The 22,196-nt window shown below is 39.9% G+C and overlaps 1 long non-coding RNA gene across 2 annotated transcripts in view; it reads right to left on the reverse strand.

The window, feature by feature from the left end:
- Nucleotides 1–290: 290 nt before the first annotated feature.
- The window catches only part of LOC112117171, a 37,574-nt gene continuing 15,668 nt past the window's right edge, over nucleotides 291–22,196 (reverse strand). Inside the window, exons 2-3 of one of the 2 annotated variants that reach the window (XR_002908953.2) lie at nucleotides 4,494–4,567; nucleotides 291–401 (exon numbers count right to left, since the gene is read on the reverse strand). This is a non-coding gene — a long non-coding RNA (uncharacterized LOC112117171). Of the gene's footprint in view, nucleotides 402–1,504; nucleotides 1,649–4,493; nucleotides 4,568–22,196 lie in introns of those variants that run through there. The other variant, XR_002908951.3, reaches the window with a different exon arrangement.

Consider the following 22,196-nt stretch of genomic DNA (forward strand, 5'->3'; position numbering starts at 1 on the left):
AAGAAATTAAGGCACATCAGAGGATTCTTTCTTACAAGTGTATAATTGAATGTAGAGATTCAATTTATTCTAAATAACGCAACAATAAGAGTATCCTTAAAGGCTCAAAAAGGAGGGGAAAACTTAGTTTAGGAGAGAACAGAAAAATTAGCAGCAGAGGTAAAGACAAGAACTCTTTTGATTAGCTCACAAATCCTGCACTCTCATAGCTAATCATTTGGTGCAGATTCCACTTGTCAGGTTGAAAAGGAAATAAAGTATAAAGAGAAATATTAAGGCTGTCAGGGGATTGTTTACAGCAAACAGTCTTGCATGCTCATCTGCACAAATGCAAGCTTTAGCACTTCATTTTGAATGAAACCAGTGCTGATGGTACAAACATCTTCATTTGCTCTGAAAGGCTGGAGAAGAAGAGAGAAGAGACAGTTCTAAATTACATCTCAGAAAAATTAATTCAAGTGATGTAAAAAAATTAAGACTTCATGTGATAATAGCTAGGAAATTTTAATGTAAAGCTAAAACTCCAAGTTTGTCCATGGCCTTAAGCTTATTGTATTGCAGCACATATAAAATATTTATCATTAACAGCTATTTTTTCCTTATAAATCTTTCATTGCATCATTATTGGTTAAAACAATGATACTATGTGTGTACTTTACAATATGTTCTCTTCTGTACATATCATCATGGTGGCATCATAGTCATAAAATACCACCATCTATGATAAACAATGCAATAGATTTTTTGTTGTTTGTTTCTTGGTTTGTTTGTTTTTTGCTAACCAATAGTGTACTTTTTGTCTTATATGAGGAGTAAAACTTCAGAGTGTAGATTCAGCCCTAAGAGATTATGTTTTTTTCAGTGTCTCAGAGCTTGTCTTCACTACCAGGGTAAGTCAACATAAGTTATTCTATTCCGGCTATGTGAATAATGTAACTGGAGTTGACGTAGCTTAGGTCAACTTTCCCCAGTGTCTTCACTGCGCTGCATTGACTGGAGACACTCTCCAGTCAACTTACCTTACTCTTCTCAGGGAGCTGAAGTACCAGAGTCGACTGGAGAGCGCTCTGCCGTCTTTTTAGCGTGTCTTCACTAGACCCACTAAATCGACACCCGCTGCATTGATTGCATCAGCGTCGATCTCCCCGGTAATGAAGACAAGCCCTCAGTGTAAACCAGATTAGAGCACCCCTAATAGCAGAAAGCCTGCCCAGAAGGAAATTTGGTTGGTATTAAGTTCAAGGTCTCAGTTCTTATCTTTAAGGTGCTCAATGATCTGGGCTCAGCATATCTAAAAAAAATCTAATCTCTGGTGGAGAAGACCATGGCTGAAAACTCCATTCCAAAGGCACAATGGAACTTTCTATCATAAGGCTATGTGCAGAGACAGAGCTTTCTTGGGGTTGGTCCAAGACACTGGAATGAACTCCCAGAGGAAATGGGGATCATCACCAACTTCACCTTCTGCTACAAATACAGTGTGCACTTTTTCTACCTTGCCTTCTCTAACACAAACATATAGCAGTGTGTATACAAAAACAAAATAAAAACCCTACCGAAACAAAACACTCCACAGTACGCACAATTCCACCACTGCGGAAAGGATGAACCACATGTGAGTGATGTTAATCGTGTTGGCCCTCAGATACTACAGTGAGAAGGGCAGAATATGAACATGTACAGAATATAATAGCAGTGAAAAATAATCTCTCCCTTTTCTAAGCAGCCTGCAGCCAGCTAATATGGCCCCCAAAAGTGGACAGTACTGGCCAGAGAAAAGGCATGACCAAAGCATCTAGGAAATGCATTGATTCAGCACATATCCTGGTATCCTCCACAGGAAAGATTCCTACTTAAGCACTACTTACATCTGCACTTCTATAAAACAGGGTGTTGGTACAAACATCTCTTATGCTCTCAGGGCTATGATTCCACCCATGGGGCAAAGTGGGCATAGACCTTAGCTTTCCTGAATTATGGGAAGAAGCCACCAACTTCTTGTGTGGATTATAATGTATGCGGTTAAGTAAAGTGTGGACCAGTTTAGCTGTACTAGGAAATAATTGTAGTAACTGGGAGAAATTAGCTGACAAATATTGACTTTGTGTAATCACAGTCTGAGTTCTTATTGGCTAGAATGTGTCATTAATTTGCTTTTTATTCACAGATTGAAAGGAGGAATCTGTATTCTCATTTGTTGGATATCCGTATGGATTAATTTAAACAATCTTAAAGTAAACTATAAGAATTCAGAACCTAGGGGTTGGTGAACCTCATAGAGTTTGTGGGTTTGAGATCTTCATGAAGTTTTTGTGAACCCTGCAAACTCCAAAAGCTACCTTAAGTTGACACCTCATTGCCAGTAAATTATTTGTTTTTTTCCAGCGTGATTCAACTTTTTTAAAAAATGCTTTCTTGAGTCAATGGGAAGCATATGCTATAAATGAATAGAATACCAACTCATAAAAACTGGGGAGTACTGTACATGATCTATGGGCCGAATGTCTTTTTTATAGTAGAATTTCCTGTCCCCTTTTGTGCTCTTTCTTTTCACTGTTTGTATTATTTTTTCTTCTCATTGTGCCTGTTTCTGTTCCCATTGTGTCTTTTGCTCTTAACACAACAAATGTAATGTGAAAGAACCACATGGGCACAGTGGGGTCTAAATAACAAGTGTTTACTAATTATACACAACATTAAAGGCCAACCAACATCTCTCAGCTACTTTTTCACTATTTCTCCTTAGCACACCTTTAACCTACTAAGGCCCCTTTCCTGAAAACACTTTCAAATGTAAGTTACTTTATTCATGTGAGTCATCCCATAGAGCCTCAGGTCAATTGTTGACATACAAGGATTCAGCAAACATTATTTATCTGGTCCCTTTGAACTCAATGGGTACGTCCAGACTACCCGCCGTATCAGCGGGTAGCGATCGATTTATCAGGGATCAATATATCACGTCTCATTAAGACGTGATATATCGATCCCCGAACGCGCTCCCCGTCGACTCCGGAACTCCACCGGAGCGAGCGGCGGTAGCAGAGTCGACGGGGGAGCCGCGGCCGTCGATCCCGCACCGTGAGGACGGGAGGTAAGTCGGAATAAGATATGTCGACTTCAGCTACGGTATTCCCGTAGCTGATGTTGCATATCTTACATCAACACCCCCCCCCCCCAAGTTTAGAACAGGCCAATGAGACTGCCCCTAAAGCTATTCATGTGTATGTTTACTGGATTGGAGTCCCTGAGTTGGGTCAAACTTTTTAAACTTGCAGTGTTCAAATGGGTTCAGAGTCAGGCAAAATGAATTTCCCTAGCCCTGTCCAGAACATTGGCCCAGATCCTTGTATAACCTGTGCACTCTGTCCCCCTCTAGTGATAACTAGAGATTGTTGAATCTGCTACAGCCTTAGCTAAGTGAGATGTGTCTTTTAGCTCATGCTGTAGAGGCTCATGCATTAAGCTCTGGAGTTCTTAGGGTTGATTCTGGCCAACAATGACCGGCATTACATTTACCCTCCTTGAGTCTGTTTGCACTACTTCCCTAATCTAAGAGGCATATAGCCAGTGTAAATGGCCCCTTGGGACTATTGTAGGCAGAAGTCCTATACAGCTGCCCCAGGGCAGATTAACTTAGGCTGTGGGCCAAACCAGCTCCCAGCTCCCAGGTTCAGGGAAACACAAAAACGGCATCAAGTCACTAATGCTCTTTCTGCTGCTTTGGGTGCTGCACTGTTCAGAGTTTGGCTGGACCTGAAGATTGTCTGCATTATGAAAGTTAAGGTAAGGATAATGAAATCTCTTGTTTCAGGGTGTAAACTGCTTGCAGAGGTAGGTATTCAGGAATTACTTTTATCTCTGTAATGCATTTCACAATGAGCTAGATGTACTAATACAGGCAGGAGGAATAACCTTCCATATAACTGGTCATTGCTAGAGAAGCAGAATGCTAGATTAGCTGGATCAGTGGTCTGACAAGACAGGTCCAATGTACCCATTATCATGGCTCTGTTTCCTTTTTTTCTTATCAGTTTTTGTCTTAAAGCAGACAAAGGGGCTCAGATAATGTGTCAAAATGTAATACATTTGTTTTTGTTTTGTTGCCGCCATCTCTAACTTATTTGTATTTCTAAAGAGGATCATGAATAGTTTTGATAGCCCCCTGGTGACTATCTTGACAAGAACTTTTGTCCTTAATTAGGTTCTGCTTAAAGATAATAAATATTCCCTTACAGACTTTTCACTCAATTATATGTTACCCCAAAGTATATGTAAATTTAGAATAAAATCCAAGCAATTTGCTTTAACCCAGCATGATAAATAATAACCAGAGGTTTCATCAGAGATCAAACACTAGCTGCTGAGCGTGGAAATGAAACTAATTACAATTTTGATGTTTTTGAGAAGAAGAAAACTGCAGTCTCTCTCTCATAAAGTCTCTCTCATAGGGACTGGTTTTAATCAGATCTTTTTGACTTCTGAGCATCTACCTTCACATGTCCTGAAGATCTTCTACACAGCTCAAGGAGTTCATGCCATGCACAGCAGTTGCCTTCTTAGGATGCTGAAAATATAAGGGTACTTACTGGTATGTGGCAAGGATTATGGAAGAATTCAGAATTCAATATGGCCATAGGGACTTCGTTTTCTTTTATGTATACATTTTAGACCTTTCTGATGAGTGAAAAGATCCACCTTTAGAATTTGCATTGTGCATTATTCTGAAACATGGTTAGACAAAATACAAATGGACATCTTTTTACTTCATTCTATAGCTTCCTCTGCTAAATTGCAACAAATAATCATGTAGTATCAAGGACAGTTTACTCCCAGTGAATGCAGAAGTATAACAATGGCAGCAATGTTGATACAGGACATCACCAAGGAGTGTGAATTTCACCTTCATTTCGACATGAGCGACACTCACACATACATTTTTCAATTCAATTTGAAATATTCCACCGACATGACAAACTAAATAATTGTTGCCAATTTTTTAAAAAAGAGACTTTTTTTCTAGCTTCATTATTTCATCTCATCCCAATCTTCAAATACTGAATCCATTTCATTTCACTGGGACCTTGTTTAATTGCCTTTTGGATGTAGTTGATTTAGTTGGAGATTGGTCCTGCTTTGAGCAGGGGGTTGGACTAGATGACCTCCTGAGGTCCCTTCCAACCCTGATATTCTATGATTCTATGATTCATTCTTTGTTCAAATTTACTTAATGTTACGCCTTACTGAGCAAATGTGTAAAAAGATTATGGTTATGAACACACAAATGTTGGTGTGATTGTATGCTGAAGGGAGACTAGGGAGAACACTTGGCTAATGAAAAAGCAAGGAGTTACCTTCACATCATATAACCTATATGAATATTGTCCAAGGTCATATTAGAATTATTTTCAGATGGACATTTCTGTTGGAAAAGTGATCAGACTACAGGAACTACTACCAACAACCTTTTGCAGTGGCATATTTTGTTGATGTCTGAATTTTGCTCTTTGTTCCCCCATGCAAAGACATTCCACTTGTAACGTGATTCATTTTTCTACGTGAAGTATTGTATTTTCATATAACTTAGCAGTGAAAGCATCACCTGGATCTTGTTACGTTATTGAGTTATTGCTGACAACATGCTTAGTACTATACAATGCATAGAAATGAAACCATTCCTTGGCTCAATACTGCCACCCTTCCTGTGTGTACTACCTTACCGCACAAGTCGTCTCAGTGATTTCAATGGAGCTACTTTCAGAATAAGGTACTAATCAATATTAGGGTTGCCAACTGTATAATCACACAAACCCAAACACCATTGCCCCACTCCCTGCCCCTCCCCTTCCCCAAGGCCTGCCCCTACCCCGCCCCTTCTCTGAGGCCCCACCCCCTGCTCACTCCAGCCCCCCTCACTTGCTCTCTCCCATCCTCACTCACTTTCACCGGGCTGGGGCAGTGGGTTGGGGTGCAGGCTCTGGTCTTGGGGGGGGTGGGGCTGAGGGGTTTGGAGTGTGGAAGGGTCTCTGTCCTGAGCCTTGGACAGGGGGTTGGGTGTAGGAGGGGGTGCAGGCTCTGGGAGGGAGTTTGGGTGAGGGAGGGGGCTCAGGGCTGGGGTAGGGGTGCAGGAAGGGGTGCAGGCTCTGGGATGAGGGGTTCGCAGTGTGGGAGGAGGCTCTGGGCTGAGCCTGGGGCAGAGGGTTGGGGTGCAAGAGGGGGCTCAGGGCTGGGGTAGGAGGTTGGGTGCAGGGGGGTGGGCTCTGGGAGGGCGTTTTGGTGTGGGAGGGTGTGCGGGGCACAGGCTCTGGAAGGGAGTTTGGGTGGGGGGTGCTGGTTCTGGGGGTTGGGGTGCGGTAGGGCGTGAGGGGGGCAGCGTTTACCTCAGGCGGCTCCCGAAAGTGACCAGCACATCCCTCTAGCAGCAGCTCCTAGGCAGAGCCCCAGGGGTCTCCCAGCAAAGGTAGCGGCGGAGTCAGCGCTCGAGGTGGGGGCAACACGCAGAGACCCCCTCGCCCCAACCCCAGGGGCTGCAGGTACGTGCTGGCTGCTTCTGGGAGTGGCGCGGGGCCAGGGCAGGCAGGGAGCCTGCCTTAGCCCCGCTGCACTGCCAGACTTTTAGCACCTAAAATCTTCCAGTTTGGCATCAGTAGCTTCCAGGAAACAGGGCCTGATTCCAGGAGACTCCTAGCAAATCCGGAGTGTTGGCAACTCAAATCAATATGAGAAAGAGGGCCCCATGATAATATTTGGATGTTGTTGATGACCTCATATTAACATTGCCTAGCACTTACCATTCCTGTTTTCAGTTGTTTATATACTTCTATGACAAAGTCAGACCAGACAGCTACCAGAGAGCAATGGAAGGCAGGGAGATTAGCCCTAGAATGGTAAAGGTCCTTTTCTCCAGGAGCTGAAAAGCGGTTACCTCAGGCCAAGTAGGGACACCTCAGTCCAATTAAGGGCTGCCTGTGACCTTCCAAAAAAGACCTCTTCTGATGAGAGACAGGGAGGACAGATGTAGAAGGGTGTATAGGCTCCTCCTGGTGGAAGGCTGCTCTCTCTCATTTTTCATGAAAAACTTCAGGTCTTGCATTCATCCCAATGCAGAATGGGGGAAAAAATTTAATCTTGAAAAGTTTCATGGGACAAGAAAACCTTTCCCTGTCCAGTTCTCCTGATGACCCAAATAGAGGTCCCAATGTTGCACATTATGGAATCTGTATTTTTCTAGTTTTCTTTTATTAAAAATCTGATTTAATTTACACAATGAGAAAACATCACAGAAACAAAATATTCTATACTTTGGTTATTTGTCATATTTTACCTACTTTTGTCACACATTGGCTGCTTTGAAGGTTAAGGGGCACAACCAAATCAGATACAAAGAAACACTCGAGTGGCAATAAGATTTAACAAGGTAACTGCTGGTGCACTCAGGGGGAAATTATGGAACTGGCAATGCCTTTTAAAATAGGCTTATTAAAAATAATTAGAATGCAAAGGTGTTTTAATTTTTAACCTTCAGCTGTAAGCTCAGCATTCCATAGCAAAACTACTTATATTATAGAATACCGGTCAATGGAACAAAGTGTGTGAAATATATTTGGAGCCATATGGTGTATCAAGTATGATTTAAAGGCCATTTAAAACCATTGATAACATTACCTAAATAACAATTCTCCAAAGGAAAGGGAAAAGAATACCCTGTAATCCTACACTAGCAAATGGCTCAACTATGCTCATTTGATGAGTCACCACTGTAAGTAAGAAGAGCCTCAGAGGAGAAAAATGGAGAAATCAATAAGCTTTACCCACATCATCTAATCTGATGCGCTGAAGAAATGGCTGTCATTAGAGAACACTAAATAAGCAACTAAAAAAGTAATTGTTCCATAACAGTTAAAAGTTCATATACTTTTATTTCCCTAATCACAAGGAAACTAAATACTTTAATGGAAGGCTGTAGACACAGAGAAAGCAAAAATATATTTCAACTACTCTCAGTGGGAGGTTTAGTGATCACCTGAACAGCGGGCACTGTAATCATCTAATCTAACCTTCTGCATAATACAGATGATATAACTTCCCTGAATTAATTCCTGTTTGACCTGTCCCCTCTTCCTACAATTTTACTTCCTGAATGATCTTGAAATAATTATGCAAGTGTCATCGCTTGGCATTTTCACTGCTGCACATACTTTTCAGCCTTCCTGCCATCTTATGATGTTATCGTCTCTGAATGCCAGAGAAAAGTGGAACAAGATTCCACAGAAGGGATTTCCCTTGCAGCAATAGCCATGCGGAAACTCTCAGAACTTCTTCCCCCAGTAATGGGGTTATTTTTAGCCCAGACAATAGAGCACAGGTGGTAGATTTTGTTTATGTTAAATATTTGATCCAAACCGATCACAGTGAATAAAATTGAACTGAAGGCAAAAACATCTACAATGAATGGAAACAAAAACAAAATTGCTTCATTTTTTTTTAGCACTTGTGTGTAATATTCAGAGGGAGTTGGTTGTGGTGTGCATGTATTTGTACAAAGCGAGCAGGATGAAAGGGTGAATCTGGATCACAAATCCAGCTGTGTGCTGTGTGTATGCAGTATAATCACGTGTTGCAATACACGAGTCTATTGTCTTATTTTGAAATAACATGCCAAATGGCTAAAAATCTGTTCTATTTGGGTGGCTGACTGCCATTTTCTTGCCACAACCAATGCACGCAGTTTAGTCAATATAACTTCTCATCGTTCATGGTGTTCTGAATATAAATATTGGGCCAAACACTGAGTCATGTGATCTCTGGGTGCTTCAATTCCCTGTCTGTCAAATGGGGATAATGTTGTTTCCTTTCTTACACTCTTTAGAGCAAGGACTGTCTCTTATTATGTCATGTGCTTGTACAGTACCCAGCATAAGGAATCCATCTGGAATCAGGGCCGCTAGCCCCAACTGTAAGACTAATAAATAATAATAATGATGAGAGCTGCTGAGCAACTGTAGCTTCCACCAAAATCAAGGGGAGCTGCAGATTCTCAAAATCTCTCTTGTTTTGATCTATTGTGTATTCTAATGGGTGATACAGTGTGTGACACTGGCAAACCAGGTGCCAAGTCTGTAGGCATCAGCTGAGCACTGACAAATTCATAGCCGGAAACCAGACCAGCTCACATATATGTTAATATTGTTCAAGATAGGTGTTGAACTTGTAAGAATGTGTTTAGTGTTTAGATTCTATAAAATGCTTGGCAGTTGCTGCATGTATTTATCTTACTTGTAATGTCTGTATCCCATGCTATAAGGTAATATGTAAGTTTTGCTTTATAACTATAAAAAATGCCTGCTCTGAACTTGTGAACCCAGGCAGGAAAAGTGGTTCTCCCACCCATCCAGAAGAACTATCAAGACTAAATGGGCCATTGTAGAATATCACAATACAATGGCTGGGTTAATGGCCCTCTCACATGCTATGTGCAAGGAAGCTCATTCCATCATCTTGAGTCCTGGAAGAGGAAAATAAAGATAGCTGCCATGAAGATTTTTCATCTCTTTGCTGTTCGAATGCTTACAAGGGCTGAAGCTAAGAAACAAAAAGCAGAGATTCCCCAGGGTCAACCTGGGTCCGCCCTAAAAAGACATTCACTACTGACAGATTATTACATCTCTGTCACCTTTTGAAACCATAGACTGAACTCATTTGTGTATATATGTTGTGGGCTTTAACCTATAAATACCTTTCTCATTTATTTTCCTAGTTAATAAATCCTTAATTAGTTTACTATATAATTGGTGACCAGGATTGTCTTTGTTGTGAGATCTAAAGGTACAAAATGATCTGGGGTAAGTGACAGGTTGCTCCCAATCTGAAGAGACCAATCTTGTGATTTTTGGTATAAGTAACCATTGATCACTAAGTCCAGCTTGCCTGGGTGGCAAGATAGACTGGAGTGCCCAAGGGGACTGTGTGTGACTCCATGGTAAAACTGTTACAGTGACCCAAGAGGTCACATTTGTTCCTGGGTTGGTGAAATCTAATTATAGAACATACCACCAGTCTGGGGTGTCGGCCCTGCTTTTGACAGTCTGCCCTGAGGTTGGCACTCTTGCTCATAAGCCACCCAGACAGCGTGACACAGTAGTCATTAAATTTTCATTCTAATCTTCACATTTAAAATTGCTTATGCCTTTCTCAAACAAAATTTCTTTTGTGCAGGGATTTCTCATGATTTTTTCAACCCAGAGATTTTTTTTTTTTTTTAAGTTTTGAGCAACATTGTGTTACTTGTGCAAGTAAAGAAAAGAAAATGTCCTCTGGTATGAAATTTTGTGCATACCAGACTATAGAAAGTTCAAAAGTGGCTTGCTCTGTTGAACTCATCTAGATCTAAAACATAAGCAAAGTTTTATAATTCTTTGATTTTTTAACAAATTCTGAACATATAGGGGCTAAGACAATGTCCAGTGAAGACTTTAGAAAGACTCCCATAGATTTCAATAGCTACCTCTAAAGTATAAATAGACCAGTAAAATATGATAGCCCCAAACTGCAGGTTGTTCAGCATTTGACATGATCTGAATTATGGATGGTAAAGCTGGCCTGAATTAAGCCATGCCTTCTTAGGTTAACGGTGGCTGAGTTAAGCACAGTTTGCATTGTAACAATCATTTTTCAGGCGCTCCTGACTTTCTCAGATTTTGTTTATACTGAAATTTTCCACAGTTGGTCTCAACCTAAAGGTTAAAGTTTGAGCAAAATTGGTTAACATGCTTTTGAGATGGAAAAGTGAGAATGAAACGTGCCCTTCTCCATAAGTTCAGATCACCGCTTCATTAATGCCATATTTTGAAATGAATAGACCTTTTGGGGGAGAAAGTATAACTAGTAAGTTTGGGGACTCTCTAAAATGAGCTGGACTTCTGATGATATAAATCTGCCTTCATGCTCTGATGGGCAACAAGATACTGGACCTTAAATATATTGTCAGTTGCCTGCCCTGGGCCAGTGCAGTTTTGGTGGGAAATTCCATACTTGGAAGGGATAGGGGAGAAAGAAAAACTATATATATTTTAAATTGAGACATGTAAGAAGTTGGCATGTAAGACCTTGGCCAAGATCAATTGGAGGGAGGATTGCAGATAGGAAAGTTAAAGGTATATGATAAACGCAAGTTAGCAGTCTTCTACATTTTATTATCTGTGTGTGTAATCCTGGCTTCACTGAAATCAATGGCAAAACCCCCATTGACTTCAGTGGGGCCAGAATTTCACCATGCACACACAACCTATGTTAAAAGAAATGTTATTAAGGTTGCAAAGTCAAGCACTCACAAGTCAGGAAACTCCAGAATGAAGGTAACTCTGTGCAATTTTAATTCTGTCCCTTTGTGGATATGCATTTTGATACCATCTTTAATTACACAATCACATTCCACTTTTTCTAGAGCCCCCTACCACTCAGTACACTTCTGTGTGGCTGCTTCAGATTGGAGATGCTGTGCTGATGACTTCTTTCTGATAGGAACTGTGAAGGGTGCTCAGCGGATCTAAAGCCTGCTCAATGCAGCCAAAATATTCAGAGAATTTATCAGTAGACCTGTATCAACGTCTGCAAGAAGACTAGAAATGGTGACTTATAATGGTTTATAACTAAGCAAAACCTGAGCAGACTTTCTTGAGGGGAAAAAAAAACCACTTCTCTGACTCTAGGAATATCGCCGGTTAAAATTTCAAATTCCTGGTGCAAGTCATGGAGGCATTAGAGTTCCTCAAAAGTGGTTTGAAAATGTTTGTAATGAGAATTGTTAGGCAATTTTAATATAAGGGTTGCTACCATTCCCCCTATAACTTCTTTCTCACATCATAGCGAAGGAATTACAACACACATGAAAGCTTTTGTCATCATCATAGTAACCGTGAGAGAAGAAGCTTTGAATACTGGCTAGTGCCATCAGTGTAGCTTTCTCACAGCTTCCCTTTAAAAATGTTTCCTAAATTATATTTTCATTTAGGAATCACTGCATGTATTCATAAACTAGTTCTGAAGCTAGAATAATGCTTTAGTTCTGGGAGACATGGGGTCCAACCCATAAATCCATCTGTGAACAAACACATACACTGCCTACATACAATAGGAGTGTGTGTGTCTGTGTCTTATACCATGCCTATCACTGTAGAATCTAAGCACCTTCCAGTAGTACATTAAGTGACGTGATTAACATCTGTCACATGTTATTTGTTCTCATCTCCTCCCAGAGGGGGGAAACGTGCAGTATTTTGGTAGGATTTTTTGTTTGGCTTTTATTTTATTTATATACATACACACATGGCTATGTTTTCAAGGTAGAAAAGACATGGAGATGACAGTGCACTTGGAGCACAAGGCAGTGAGGTTTGTGATGGTCCTTAATTCCTCCAAGAAAGTTCTGTCTCCCAAACAGAAGAGCTTTATTCTTAGTATTGAAAGTTCCATTGTGCCAGACAAGTGACGTTGACCACAGTTTTTGTCCTGGAGTTTTAGATGGTCTTTTAGATATCCTGGACCCAGGACATGGAGCATCTTGAAGATAAGGACCAACACATTGAACTTTATTTGAAATTCTATAGGAAGTCAGTGTAGGGAGCGAAGAACAGGTTTAATGTGCTCGCCATTGTCTGTGTTCCTGAGGAGAAACAATGCAGTGTTCTATTCTAGTTGAAGTTTCCTAAACACTGAAGATTTCGTACACACATCATTGTGGTAGTCCAGATGACAGATGAGAAAGGTGTGAATAATGAGGCCAAGTCATTATTCATTAGGATGGGAGGGAGTATCCTAGCCAACTACTGATTATAGAAAGCACTGATGTCAGCATCAACAAGGAATCCAGGAGTACTCCTAGACAGGTAGAATTGACAAATTGTGGGTATATCACTTCAGCAATGGAAGTTGCACCATGGCTCCAAGCTTTTCCTCTGTCTACCAGCATCACCTCTGTTTTGCTCAGGTTCAGCATCATCCATGGGCGATCTTGTCCAAGCCCTAGACCATCTTAGTGTAGTGGTGTGGTCATATGTGGTGAAGGATAGGTAGAACTGTGTGTCATCTGCATAGTGCTGGCACTTGAGTCCATGTCATCTGACTAGTTTACTTAGTGGTGCATAATGGTGTATAATACTAAGTTTATCTCTATTTAAGTTGTTAATGAGGCATTTGCTATTTTGGTCAGGAGTGGCACCAGTTGCTCATGTTTCTCTTTCATAAGCCAGGAAGGGCCCAGGTTGGATTTGTAAATCTTGGGTTGAGATTCCTTTAGGATGTCAAACTTCCTGGTGAGTGGATGTGTTGAACTTTGGGAATGCAGGAGGGTTGTTGGTTGGTGAAGGCAGGCGGGGTGGATCAGTTATTTGGGAAGCCTTCCCAAATGTGAAGTAGGATGATAGGTCTTCACAGTTCTTCATGATGGGTTCTGGTGCAGGATAAAGGCACTCAGGATTTCTGGATATCTCTTTGGGATGGAATTTTGAAGCCTCAATAGAGGCTGATAAGAAGGGTCTCTTGAACTGTAAAACAGCCTTAGCATAGACTTTGAGGAATTTATTGTGTTTCCTCAGTCTGTATCGGTCTTTATTCTCTGCAATGAGTGCTTGAGTTTCTGCGCCTCATCTGGTGCAGCAGGAAGCTAGCAAACCAAGGTGTTATGTGTGGCCAATGGGGAGAAAGAGGCCATCTCAGCACCAGTATAGAATGGAAATGATTCACCAGGTCCTTGATGCCTCGTCCTGTGGGTGCGGTGTGCGTGAGCAGATTTTGGAATTTGTTGGCATCTGAGTTTCATGGGTGAATTAGGGGCAGAGGTCTTTTTGTCTGGGAGCTGGAAGGTTTCTGATCACTGCCTAGTGAAGTGAAGGTCCTCAATCTTGATACGTAGGCCAAAGATCAGGACGAGGATGGGACTGGCTGCGTGGATTGGACCAGAGGTGACCTGTGAAAATCCTAGGGAGGCAAGTGAGGAGATAAGCTTTTGGGCTTTTCCATCTGTGGCCTTGTTGAGATGGACACTGAAATCTCAGAGGTCAAAAAGTTTGAGGTATTTCATGACCATTTCCCACAAGGTACCAGCAAATGCCTTAATGATTCCTATCATCCATGAGTTCCAGTATGTTCAGATGTGGTGGGCTAATTTGTTTATATAGATAAAGACCACAAAGAAGTTTGGATCCATGTCTGAATGTTCCTGGACTTTGGACTTGAGACAGTCTTTCATGTAGGCAAGTCCGAAACCAAATTAAGATTTTACATGGCAAAATCAAAAGTCCACCTGCAAGCCATCAGTTAGGCAATTAAGATCATAGAACACTGGTGTCATGTGTTCCCAACAAGAAATGCCATTTCATAATGAAGTGGCCACATGATGCTGGGCCTGTTAGGATTTCTATAGCTTTTACCCTTTTGTAAGTAAAAATGTTGTGGTTGCATTACTGCTTTGATTTTAAATAAATAGGGTTTTTTTATTGTGAATACAAGTAAGATTTAACATTCAAAATACACACAAGCTTCCAGGGCAAGTTCCACTGCTCTATTAACTTTCTTTTTTCACTTTCCTTGAAGAAGTTATTTCTGTCAATTTATTTTCATTTCATCTGAGGAGAATGGGAAGGAAGAAACAGGTTGACACAGATGGTTGTCAGCGAAGTGATGACTGCAGCTGAGAATAGGTTTACAAAAATATACAGCTTTCTGAACTGTGTATTGTTTAGCTTCTGTGTATAAAATGAAGCTTGGAAGAAAAATATTTTAGAACTTGTATTTTTTTAGTAGATTACTGTTCACAATGAAGAGGTGATCATAGGTTTCTAACGGCATTATAATGCGGACACTATACAAAGAATGATCCTTGAGTTCAAGATTTTCAAAAATAATCATAAGATAGGCTCCATATTAAGGCATCTAAAGAAGTGGTCAGTTTTCAAAAGTGCTGAGCATCAGCTGCTTCTACTGAGGTCAATGGGGAGTTACTGGGTATGTCTGTGCTGCAAAAAGAGACCTGTGGCAGCTACAGCAGTGTAGATGTTGTATAATGGGCTGGAACCCAGGCTTTTGTATTAATCCCCTCCCACTCACTTCTGCCAGGTTTCAGAGCCCAGGTTCCAGCCTGAGCCTGAATGTCTATCCTGCTATTTTTAACCCCATGGCACAAGCCTGAGTCAGTTGATCCAGGCTCTAAGACTTACTGCTGTGTGTGGTTTTTTTGTTTGTTTGTTTTGTTTTTTGCAGTGTAGATTTACTCAGTGGGTGCTCAGTTGATTTGAAAAACTGACCGCTTATTTAGTTTCCTAAGTACAGATCTAAAAACCTACCTTTAGGTTCCTATTTTTGAAAAATCAGGCCCCCAGCAAGTCAATCACACAAATGACCTTTAAAATTAGAGCTAGATAAATTCAAAGGGATTTATTGTGAGCAAGCTCTTTATTTTTTAAGCTGCCTCAGGTTTGTTAAGATCTGTGTCAACTTTAGGGGGAGGGGAAAAAACAGGCCTTGTCCACACAAGAAGGGTGCAACATTTAATTAAATGCATATAAAATCTATCACTCAGACTGGTGCAAACTCTGATAGAGATGCGCTTAAATGAGGTTAAACCTTGCTTAAGTCAATTTAGCTAATTTAAGTATATCTGCATTAGGGGTTTGCACCAGTTTAACTAGATTAATGTTTAAATTATTTAGTCTAAAGTGGTGCTATTTTCTAGTACAGGCAAAGTCTTAGAAATGCTGTTTGGGATACCGTTCTGAAAAGCTGACAGGGATGGGAAGCACAGTAAATTTAGCAGACACTCCTTCTTGTCAATATTCAATAATATGGGTATCAATCTGCCCTCAAATCAGTCGGTGCTAAGCTGATTGATATAAAATTACCTGAATCTTCCTCAGGGGAAACCCACTGGGCTAAACTCAGTAGTGTAATTCCATTGGATTCAGTTGACTTACACCAGGGATAAATTTGGACCATGTTGTTCACAGATCCTATGTAAATGTACGCTTTTTATGTTATAGGTGTAGACCTATAAATAAATCTTTGTCGTCATTCAAATGTTTGAAATCCTTCGTTTCCCTAGACCACACTCGACATGAATTCCAGAGCAGATCACAAAGCAAACACAAATTCATTTTAAGTTAATGTGATTTCAAACCACCTTTCTGTACTGTGTGAGCTCCCCCTTCATACTAGCGAAAGTGGGGGTGGGAGGAAAGTTCCAATACAGGAAATAAGTGTGAGATAATGATTTGCAAAAGTATGAGAAATTCATTAATAAATGAGGTTATTTTCCCCTGTGGCTCCTGGAATTAGATATGACACAACACCTTAACACAATCAGTTTGTTCCGAGATCCTGATAATAGGAACCCATCTGCTTGGAGACATAAAGGAGAATTCATTATATGCCTGGTAATTACTTTCAATGCAACATAAAGAGATTTCATGCACAGCTTCTTAGAGCTAAACATGCTGTCAGAAAGAATACTTTGATGCCTAGGAATAAGTGAGGTTCAAAAAGGTGATAGCTAATAATGACATTTAAACATTTCTACAGAAAAATGTATATTGTGCCTTTTCCACAGCACTAGCTGCAAAGAGACCCAAAGGCTTTGTACAGGACTTCCTGCCGTCTGCTGCTGAACCTCTCCACTGAGTGTATTCTTTTCTATGCCATGCCTAATTATGATGGACAATAGATAATATCAAATGCATGTTCTCTTTTAAAAGAAGGAAGGAGAAAGAGACAAATTTGGAAACTGAGTTTTAATACCTTATCCTTGTAGCTTGCTCCCAGAGCTGGCAAGAAATATTACAGTCAGCATGCTATGCCCTAAAGAGGAGATTCCCAACAGCATTTAACAATGACTGCTAAGATTCAAGAAGGAGTGGCATTGTCAGACTCTGGAGTGAGTCTCCTCCGGCCCTCCATTTCTTTATCATAAGAAGGTGGCATACAGCCTTAAATGGGGAGGTGAAAGGAGGAGGATTTGAGGCTCTGAAGAAGATTATTAAGACTCTATGTGGGAGGGAATAAGGCAGGAAAATGAACTGAAGTGAAAGATATGGCTTAATTTGCTTCTCCTGATGGTCCATCTTGTGCTGAATTTATTCTCTCCCACAATTCTAAATGCTAAAATACATACAAATATTTATAGAGGATAAAAGTCTGGGTTTAGTTTTTATGGTTAACCTTTTATTTTATACTTTAGCCAGTGCGTGTTTCAATTACATTTCCACAATGGGAGCAGGCATCCTCCAAGGTTCTCCTTCCTACTCTCATTCTATTTCTTTTTTCTTTGACTTCACTGAGAGCTGCTGGGTGCTCCCTACTTCTGAAGATAACAACATATTTTTAGAGGCTAAGTCTCCAATGAAGCAAGACATTTAAGCACATGCTTATATTTAAGCACAGGAGTAGTTCCACTGACGTCAATAGGAATGCTCACATGCTGAATGTTAGACACATGTTTAAGTACTTTGTTGAATCAGGGCCTAAATATGGATTTAGGAGACTTTACACACCCATTTAAAAAAAAATCTTGGCCAGAGGTTTCTGTACCCAGAAGCAATAGAGAGAGGTCTTCCTCCAGGTGACAACCCTAATATTGCCCGTCTCTGAAAAGTGCTGCAATATTCTACACTTACTGCATAAAACAACATTCCCTAGACTATAACAACTCCCATCATTTCTGGACCTACCTATTGGCCAAGTGCAGAATGCAAACATTGCTGTAGCCTTAATAGAGACCCCCAAGATGGTTGTATTCATTTTTTGTATTATAAAACTGAAGCCCTTTCCACTTGCTGTCATTAAAAATCCAATGGCACTTTTAAAATAAATAAAAATATCAACCCTGGATTCCTAGGCAAATTATGCATGAAATCCTGGCCCCATGGCAGTCAATGGCAAAGTTCCTATTCACTTCAGTGAACCAGGATTCTTCCCTAGTCAAGTCAAGTAAATACATTCTGCCTATATAAACTCTCCACACCCTTACAACTGGATACTATTCTTTCTGTCCTAGGGGACTGATCAAAGTCCCCTTAGAACTGGCAGATGTTCTGCTTGGAAATTGTTTGCAGTGTTGTAGCCATGTTGGTCCCAGGATATTAGAGGACAAGGCGGACAAGGTAATATCTTTTATTAGACCAGCTTCTTTAAACATTCTAAACAATCTGTTCCAGCTTCTATTTAGTTGTGATACTGAGTACCTTTCCCAGACCTGAAGAAGAGCACTCTGTAGCTCGAAAGCTTGTATTTCACCAACAAAAGTGGGTCCAATAAAAGATATTACCTCTCTCACCTTGTGTGCAAAATGTTACTCTTTTCCACTCCAGAAATGGCTAATGAGAGGATCCTTGTGTATAGTTTGTATTTCAGTGTAAGTTGGTAAAGCACTTTAGGATCATGTGCAACATAAATGTAAGGGATTATTATACAATTACTTTATGTATAATTAATAACATTGCACTCTATGTTCTTTTCACAAACTGTTCTAAGAAATTCAGAAGGTAATTTGCTTGAAAGCTACTAACTAAATTAATTGCTACTTTTCTTAACACTGTTTATTTTGAAAAGATTTATTGTCACTTAATTTAGTCTGTTGTGCTATTACAATATGACTGAGAGAAAGTGCTATTTAAGTGTGAGGGAGGGAAATTTCTTAATCAGGGAATAAACTCCTAGATATTAGCTAATCCAAATTTTCTAGCACATCAGTCTTGAAATATGATGGGTGCCCACTGGGATAAACAGAATGTTGGGTATGCAAATTGCACAACCATCTATTGTGATTAGTTCTGCCTTGCATACTTCTGCGTAGAATACTTCTCTTGTTAGCTTCTCTAAAACCATTTCAAATAAAAATCTCTCTGAACACTATTTATTGCACCTATCTCATCTAGAGGTTTTTTCCTATAAGAGACAGAAAATAGAGTGCATCTAAGCATTAGGTGTTCTAAAATACTACAGTCTTACCCACAAAAGTTGGCTAATATTATAGACTGGCAGCAGTTCTTTTCTTTTTTGCAACAGAAAACAAGACAGAACCCAGTAATTAGGCACATGTATACAAATTGTTTGAAGGAAACCATATGTATCAGCTATATCTGTTCAAGTCCATCTCTACATCAGTCTTTCCTTCTCTGTCTGATATCATTATGACTAGGGCTATCAAGCAATTAAAAAAATTAATCATGCAATTAAAAAAATTAATCGTGATTAATCGTGCTATTAATCGCACTGTTAAAAATAATAGAATACCATTTATTTTAATATTTTTGGATGTTTTCTAGATTTTCAAATATATTTAAATTACAACACAGAATACAAAGTGTACAGTGCTCACTTTATATTTATTTTTTATTACAAGTATTTGCACTGTAAAAAAACAAAATAAATAGTATTTTTCAATTCACCTAATACAAGTACTGTAGTGCAATCTCTTTATCATGAAAGTTGAACTTACAAATGTAGAATTATGTACAAAAAAACCGCATTCAAAAATAAAACAATGTAAAATTTTAGAGCCTGCAAGTCCACTCAGTCCTACTCCTTGTTCAGCAAATCACTCAGACATACAAGTTTGTGTACATTTGCAGAAGATAATTTGCTGCCTGCTTCTTGTTTAGAATGTCACTTGAAAGTGAGAACAGGCGTTCTCATGGCACTGTTGTAGCTGGCATCGCAAGATATTTACGTACCAGATGTGCTAAAGATTCATATGTCCCTTCATGCTTCAACCACCATTCCAGGGGACATGTGTCCATGCAGATAACAGGTTCTGCTTGATAATAATCCAAAGCAGTGCAGACCAACGCATGTTCATTTTCATTATCTGAGTCAGATGCCACCAGCAGAAGGTTGATTTTCTGTAGTTTCTGCATTGGAGAGTGGCTCTTTTCAGACCTGAAAGCATGCTCCACACCTCATCCCTCTCAGATTTTGAAAGCAACTTCAGATTCTTAAACCTTGGGTTGAGTGCTGTAGCTATCTTTAGAAATCTCACACCGGTACTTTCTTTGCGTTTTGGCAAATCTGCAGCAAAAATGTTCTTAAAATGAACAACATGTGCTGGGTCATCAGCTGAGACTGCTAAAACATGAAATATATGGCAGAATCCAGGTAAAATAGAGCTGGAGACATACAATTATCCCCCAAGGAGTTCAGTCACAAAATTAATTAACACATTATTTTTTTAACAGCATGGAAGCATGTCCTCTGGAATGGTGGCCAAAGCATGAAGGGGCATACGAATGTTTAGCATATCTGGCATGTAAATACCTTGCAATGCCGGCTACAAAAGTGCCATGCAAATGCCCGTTCTCACTTTCTGGTGACATTGTAAATAAGAAGAGGGCAGCATTATCTCCTGTAAATGTAAACAAACTTGTTTGTCTTAGCGGTTGGCTGAACAAGAAATAGGACTCAGTGGATTTGTAGGTTCTGAAGTTTTACATTGTTTTGTTTATGAGTGCAGTTATGTAACAAAAAAAAGTTGCACCTTCACAACAAAGAGATTGTATTATAGTACTTGTATGAAGTGAATTGAAAACATTATTTCTTTTGTTTATCATTTTTACAGTGCAAATATTTATAATAAAAACTAATATACACTTTGATTTGAGTTACAACACAGAATACAATATATATGAAAATGTAGAAAAACATCCAAAATATTTAATAAATTTCAATTAGTATTCTATTGTTTAACAGGGCGATTAAAACTGTGATTAATCACGATAAATTTTTTAATCGTGATTAATTTTTTGAGTTAATCACGTGAATTAACTGCGATTAATTGACAGCCCTAAATATGACCCAAAAAAGGGAAGGGTAACCAAAGCTTATAGTCATTTATGGCAAATTGGGTACCCACATGAGCTAACTTGCAAACCCCTGAAAAGGTGTCCCCTAGTGTCTGAGAGTTACATGTTGCATCAAAAAACCTAGGGAGGCATTTTCAATTTACTGCCTAGGGATTTAATTAAATAACTCCATTAAAAGGAGTCCAATTTCTAAATCACTCTGCACCATGCTGAATATTTACTGCCTAAGGCTGGTTTACAAAGGTAAAATAGCCACCTGCAGGTTTCATCTTCTTTAGGGTTTGGGAGGGGGAAGAGGTTTACAACACCAAATGGGGCAAGGCATACTTTAATCGATTAGTAACGGAACAGGGGCAATGCTGATGTGCTACTGAGTTCTCTGGGTTCTGTGCGGACTGAATGGTTTGCATACCAAGTCATGATAAACGAAGAAGTCTCAAAACATTTTTGAGAATGAAGCTAAGACTGCCTAATTTGTGACTGGGCCAGTTTAGTCAACAAATGACTCAAATCACCAAAACATACATCTTGTTCTATGCTGAAAGAAGACTTTGTTTTCTGTAAATCATCTTGGCTTGTATATACAATTCCACCCTGCCTTGTGTAAACAATAACCTGACCCTTCCAAGGTCAGTTGAGTTCAGCAGTCTGAATCAGGGATGCTAAATCAGGGCTTCAGGGAAATGCCAGGAAAAACAGGGAAAGTAAAATTAATAACAATGTTTGTTTGTACTGGACAGAGATGCCAGATTTGCAGATCCCTAGAAGAACCTCGCTACACACCATTTAAAACCTCCTAAATGTTGCTGATCTTGTCAATCGCACTTGATGCCGCAGAGGTTTTGCTGGTAAACTGGCCATTCCGAATGCCACAATGAGAACTGAGGGAGGCGTGTGCTGTTGTTGAGACAGCTTCCATTGACTTTAATGGAGCCAGGATTTCACTCCTAGTGTATTAGGAAGTACACTCATACTTACTAAGGGTATGTCTACACTACAGGATTAATCCGAATTTAGATAATTCGAATTTGGGAAACAGGTTGTATAAATTCGATTGTGCGCGGCCACACTAAGCACCTTAATTCGGTTTTTAACCACATTAATTCGGTGGTGTGCGTCCACACTAACCCTAATTCGAATTAACAAAATCGATTTAGGCTCTACTCCGTTCGTCGAGGTGGAGTACAGAAATCGATTTAAAGGGCCCTTTAATTCGAATTAACTGGCTCTGTAGTGTGGACGGGTGAAGGGTTAATTCGGATTAACGCTGCTAAATCCGAATTAAAGTCCTAGTGTAGACCAGGCCTAAGTATGCATTGCCCTGAAGTGCAGGAACAGATGAGTTTGTAAGCT

This window comes from Terrapene carolina, unplaced genomic scaffold (assembly GCF_002925995.2).
Source record: "Terrapene carolina triunguis isolate 2854851 unplaced genomic scaffold, T_m_triunguis-2.0 Scaffold23, whole genome shotgun sequence".
Taxonomy (NCBI): Eukaryota; Metazoa; Chordata; order Testudines; family Emydidae; genus Terrapene; species Terrapene triunguis.